We start from the raw sequence: 6,179 nt of genomic DNA, 5'->3' as shown, positions 1-6,179 counted from the left end.
ATAATAATATTTTACATGGCCCAAAAAACGCATACAAAGGTCTAATGCAAGGTGCCTCCTTGTCCCCAATACTCTACAATTTATATACTTCACAAATTCTCCATCATTTACCCAAAGATGTTAAAATATTACAGTTTGCTGATGATATTTTAATATATTGTGTAAATAGTAATGTACAGGTTGCTCAAAGAAACATTAATTTAGCTTTAGATAAGCTTAATTCTTATTACTCAAATGAATTAAAGCTAAGTATTAACTCAAGTAAAAGTTCAGTTTTAGTATTTGGTAGCAATAGGTCTGTAAATATAAAATATAATAATATCCAATTACCACAAACAGAAGAAAAAAAGTTTCTAGGTGTAATTTTTGATACAAAATTAAAATTTGAAAAACACATAAATTATATTTGTAGAAATGCAATGAGGGGTATAAATATTATGAGATCATTAGCTGGTACATTTTGGGGGTCAGACCCTAAAGTCCTAAGTATGTTATACAAAAGCTTAGTTCGCAGCCACTTTGATTATAGTGCAATTGTATACATGAACATAAGCCCAGTTCTATTGAAAAAATTAGATGTAATACAAAATATGGCATTACGCATTATTAGTGGTGCTATGTGTACAACTCCTATAAATAATATGGAAGCAGAGACTTGTATACAACCTTTATGTATAAGGCGTTTATATGCTACAGAGAAATTCTGTTTGAAAGTCTTAGCAATAAATAATGATATAGTTAGTAGTAGGATCTGTTTACCTGAGGTTCTGCAATCGTCTTTACAAACAACACCTTATGTTTCGGCAGCGGATATCCTTAACAGTCAATATCCTTTAATCTCCCGGGTTATGGGTTTTGTCACTGATTTGTCTGGAAATATGCACAAGAGTCAGTTATGGCCAGTATATGAATGTAAATATGAAGCATTAATATGTAAACTAAATGTAGATACTAGTTTTATTCTAGATGAAATAGATTTTAAAGAATATTGTTCTAATAAAACTAATAGTTTATATTTGTACACAGATGGGTCAAAGTCTTTGAATTCTGTAAAGTCTGGTTATTATGACCCTCAAAATAAGACAACTAAATGTTTTAACTTGAATCAAAATTGTAGTATTTATACAGCAGAAGCATATGCAATTTATCAAACTCTTATATATGTACAAAACTTGAATAATATTGAACAATACAATGAAATAATAATAGTTTCTGACTCTAAAAGTGTACTATTGTCATTACAAAATTTCAGTTTTAATTATAAGGTCAATTATATTGTGTATAAGATTAGAAATATTGTATATAATCTGAATATTAGTGTGACTTTTAAATGGGTACCGTCTCACAGAGGTATCAAAGGCAATGAAGTGGTTGACAAAGCAGTCAATTCTAATCACGATGAAGATCATAGCAACATATGCAAGATTCCTTTTACCGACCTATACACGAATTTAAAGAACGATAAAAGACGACTATGGAATGAATATTACAAGGATATTTCGAAAATGAAAGGAAGATGGTATGCAGAGATCCAAAAAGAACTCCCAATCAAACCATGGTATCATAACCATAAGGATGCCAATGAGAGAAAATATATAACCATTATAAATCGCCTGAGATTTGGACACTGCCAAACGCCTGCCCATTTACATCGCATGAAGATAACTGACAATAACAAATGCACTTACTGTGAAGCTGATGGGGCAGACTTGACCCATATTGTTATGAGATGTCCCAAATTTAACATGCAGAGACTAGCTCTTGTGGCTGATATACGAGAAGCTTTAAATACAGAGGAGGAGAACGAGATCACGAACACTTCGGCTTCGGATGCCTTGGAAGAAACGGTTGAATCGGTTGATTCAAACTTGATGTCAATGCCTGATTTGCCTGCACAGATAATGACAGCTGACACCTGTCATCCTCGGAATGCTGTACCCCGCCGCGTTCAAGATATTTTAGCAAACCAAAAACTGTATAAGTGTTTATTTAATTTTATATCAACTACTGTTGAACAAATTTAATGTTGTTGTGTTTTTATCTGTAATTATTTTAGTTTAGTTTATTATTTTCTGTTTTTATTGTATGTTTGTATGCCTATGGACTTGTTTCCGGCGAATAAATGATTAAAAAAAAAAAAAAAAAGTTGGCAGCAAGTGAAGAAAACTAATGCCTTATTATTATGCCTGTATTCTGTGAAGGAAAGCAGTCTCGTCTGCCATTTGGTCACAACGGTGCAAGGAGCAGTGGACCCCTGGATGTAATAAACATGCCGATGTCTGTGGGCCAATGGAGATTGGAGGATCCAGGTATTTCCTAGTTTTTGTTGATGACTATAAATCTTGATATAATGATTATAATATTTCATATTATCCTTTATCAATTAACCATTATTCAGTTTAAACGCTTTCTCATCTCTAATCATCAATTCATCACATTTCAAACTTTGGATTTGCTATCCAGTCAGCCAACAGTGATTATAAACTCACTGTTCTATCATGCATTGTCCCCAACATAACATCTTCAATGCCTCATTTCCGTGTCAATGTACAGGACATCAACATACCATCTCACATTCAGCTTGCCGATGCTTCAGCGAACCTAGAAATATAGATATTTTACTTGGGTGTGACATCATGTTTCAGATCCTACTGCGTGAGAGACTGCCAGTGATACCAGGTCAGCTGTTTCTACACAACACTCAGTTCGGCTACATTGTTGCTGGCACTGCACCATTGAACAGCGAGGGATGTTCATCACTACCAAGTAACTTTTGCAAGTCAGTATCTGAGGCTGTCTCAACAGAGTCTTTAAATAGGAAAATAGATATGTTCTGGGAATGTGAGCAGGTACCTGAAAAAGGGAACTATATTCCTACTGAATTAAATCCAGCTGACTGTCTGTCAAGAGGTGTAGATCCTCACAGTCTACTGAATAATCAATTTCATGAAACTGAATTCAAACATAGTGTAGAATCAGTAAATGTGCTTCAGAACTTACCTGAGTTAAAGTGTGAGGCTGAGAAAACAAATATGATACATGCTTAGAGTATATAGATACATGCAATCGGTTTAATATAACCATAAGCCCATAAGCAGTTTATTTGGTTCTTTATGATTGGCTTTGCAGACATACCATCCCATTGTCAGCTTGCCTTCTTACATCTCTTCTTATATCTTTATTTAATATTTTTTTTCTTCTAAATTTCAGCTTTCCTATTTTTTCGGGAATACCGCCGCTGCCCCCGGGCCATGCCTCTATAATGAGAAGGTAAGTGTAGAAATACATTATTTTAAAACAATAAAGTCATTTAAATGATATTGAAACTGAAGACCAGCATAATGCATAGGAAAGCCAAATAAATAAAATCATGGTGCAGCACATCCTGTATCAGGGCCTCTAGTACGGGTTTTGCAATTTACGTAAACGAAAATTTTTTTGTTTTCTTCTGTCACCTGCATAGATTATCTGTCAAAAGTTTCATGATAGTTTCCGCTAGAGGCGCCACTTTGTTTGCGAGAAAACTGAAACTTTTATAGTTTTTAGTTCACACAGCAATGTTATTTATTTGGCACGCCTATTTATTAATGTATCGTTTCTTGCCAACAGATCACCTGGGTGAAGATGACGATGCAACATCGACATGTCGAAGTACCCAGCGAATGTGACGACAAAACTACTAAATGGATTTTGATCAACAGACAACCTGGATAGGCAACTTTTTAAAAATCCTAGAATCACTACCAGAAAACTTTTTAGCTCTAAGTTTTATTTTAACAGTTACTAGAAAATAAAACCGAGAGCATGTTAAATAAAACAAACCAACACCTATCCCAAAAGAAATGGTAGAAACATAATCAACAAAATATATCATACAGGTTACCAGATAAGGCAAGTAATAATGAAAAATAATTTATCTATCTTTTATCATTGCATGTTATTGTTATAATGTATTTCTACCTATGGGTACAATAGTGGGAGTAGCCTGTATTTATAGTTGGTGAACAAATTGCTTGCTAATGATAAGGCACGGAATTAAAAGGGACAGTCAGAATTGATGGAGCATTTACAACGTAGGTAAACAAATTCCTACACATATCTCAAGTCCTACATATTCAGAGACAGTCATATAAGAAAGGGAATGACTGTTTATAACCACAATAGCCGAAACTGATGTGGCATTTCTCAAAAATTAAACCGGGGGAAATTACAAAGATCTTATCAATGCTATGTAAAAATTGGATATTATCTATTAAGTTTTGTATTGACTTACCTGTAATTCTATTGTACACAAGCACCAAAACAAAACCAAAAGCTAGTAACTTTTTACAAACACTCAGCACCAAAAACAGCACAACGAAACGAAGAGGCTCTTGTTAGCACTGACAGTTCCGTTCCGTTCGCAGGTCGATCGACTCGAATGCGAATGCGCAATGTTTTGACTATGCGCATTGACCTTCATTAATGCCATGCGCACTAATTATTTCCAATATTGTAGTTTAATAATTGAATTAGCAGAATATTTAACAAGACAGAAATTAAAACCCTAAAGAATACGTATGTTTATAAAAATGAAAACAGCTGTATTTATTTTAACTCTTTGGACACATGGCGCCATCTGTTGCCGAGTAGCGGTAATAATAGCGACACCTGTTGTCGAGTAGTAGTAACAATGAGTTAGTGCAGTGAGAGTGAAGTGAACGTAACAATTATATTATTTATATATATTTTAATATTTATAGGTTCTATTTAAGTTTAGGTTTATTAGTAGATCACATTTTATTCTGTTTTATTTAATAAAGTATGCTCTTACTTAAAAGAGCTATGATATAATTCAAGCTATCGATTTTAACTGTTACTTGTATCCATATTCTGATAGATAAATAATAAATTTAGAAATATCATTGTGATTTTAATCATACCTACTTATAACAATATAAAATAATTTAACATGATTGTGTTGATGTAGTTTCTAATGTGGATTTGTATACTTAAAATAAAATAAATTTGTCTTGGCATCTTTTATTTACCTACATATTAAGAACCCAAAATAAGTCTGTAATATAACTGGTTACATTCATTACTGTATGTATTTTTAAAAGTAACCATCATTAAAATAAAAAAAAGAAAAAAGATCTTTAGTTGCTTTAGTTAGATTCGATCCACAGACCACAGGGATCTAGTTCGAGGATGTGACCAACTGGGCTGAGGTGCTGATAATTGTTTTAGTGAAAAATTCCTTCACTTTCTTCCCTAGCCGACAACTTACTTAATACATATTTCAGATGCTTACACTTTTCATTATTTTGAAGTCCCTTGACCATATACGTACATAAAGTAGTTATTGCTACGATCTATATACCATCGTCTATCCATTACATACACTCGATGAGTGGTAGATTTAGTTCTTATCAAGTTTTAACTTGATTAACATAACATAATATTTTCCTATATGGGCGACTATTTTTTCATGATTATGAAGAAATAACCCATTGTGGCGGGATACTGTTAGCACTACATGCTAGAGAATACTTCAATGAACTTATAGACATACAACACATTTACTAACGTGCTCCGAGAGATTAATTACGTCACAATTACATTATTTAGCGACATAACCGCAAATATGAGCGACAATTTTTTCATGATTTTGAAGAACAAGCAAATCTACCCAAATTCTGTTAGCACTAGATGCTAGAGAATATTTCAATGAACTTATAGACATATATCACATTTACCAACGTGCTCCGAGAGATTAATTACACCACGATAAATTTACGGCTTCTTTGCGCAATTTGCTGTACAATGTATTCAGGCGCTTTCTCTTTGATTGATTATTTTGAAGTCAATTGAGCAAACACAAAGATGACATATATAGATTTATAATGTATTTACCATCGTCTATCCGTTATTTACACACTCATGTGGGTAGATTTAGTTGTAATTTTTTTTTTAATGAGTGACATTAACTTGTAATGTAATTAATCTGCCGGAGCACTCTGAATGGTGTAATAGTAGTTAGTAAGTTAATTGCAGCATCCCCTAGCATGTAGTGATAACAGAATTTTGCTACTTTTTCTTATTTCTTCATAATCATGAATAATATTTGGCCGTATTGAGTGTCCTTATAATTAATAATTTTGACTAATTTCGAGCACACTGTTAAATGTGTAATATGT

General features: G+C 33.1%; 2 long non-coding RNA genes across 3 annotated transcripts; one reads left to right on the top strand and one right to left on the bottom strand.

Moving 5' to 3' along the window:
- The first annotated feature begins 2,167 nt into the window (after nt 1-2,167).
- LOC119692852 lies at nt 2,168-4,838 on the top strand. Its single transcript, XR_005254367.2, has 4 exons — nt 2,168-2,309; nt 2,646-2,779; nt 3,211-3,270; nt 3,610-4,838. It is a non-coding gene; the product is annotated as an uncharacterized LOC119692852 (long non-coding RNA).
- On the bottom strand, nt 2,489-3,610 carry LOC125490898. Of its 2 annotated transcripts, none has more exons than XR_007267959.1 (2): nt 3,001-3,610; nt 2,489-2,601 (listed from the first exon to the last, which is right to left on the bottom strand). It is a non-coding gene; the product is annotated as an uncharacterized LOC125490898 (long non-coding RNA). The 2 variants fall into 2 exon arrangements; XR_007267958.1 differs by having other exon boundaries at nt 3,136-3,610.
- Nucleotides 4,839-6,179: the final 1,341 nt, after the last annotated feature.

Source organism: Plutella xylostella, chromosome 28, assembly GCF_932276165.1.
Source record: "Plutella xylostella chromosome 28, ilPluXylo3.1, whole genome shotgun sequence".
In the NCBI taxonomy this organism is placed as follows: domain Eukaryota; kingdom Metazoa; phylum Arthropoda; class Insecta; order Lepidoptera; family Plutellidae; genus Plutella; species Plutella xylostella.
This window is presented reverse-complemented; position numbering and strand designations above follow the sequence as displayed.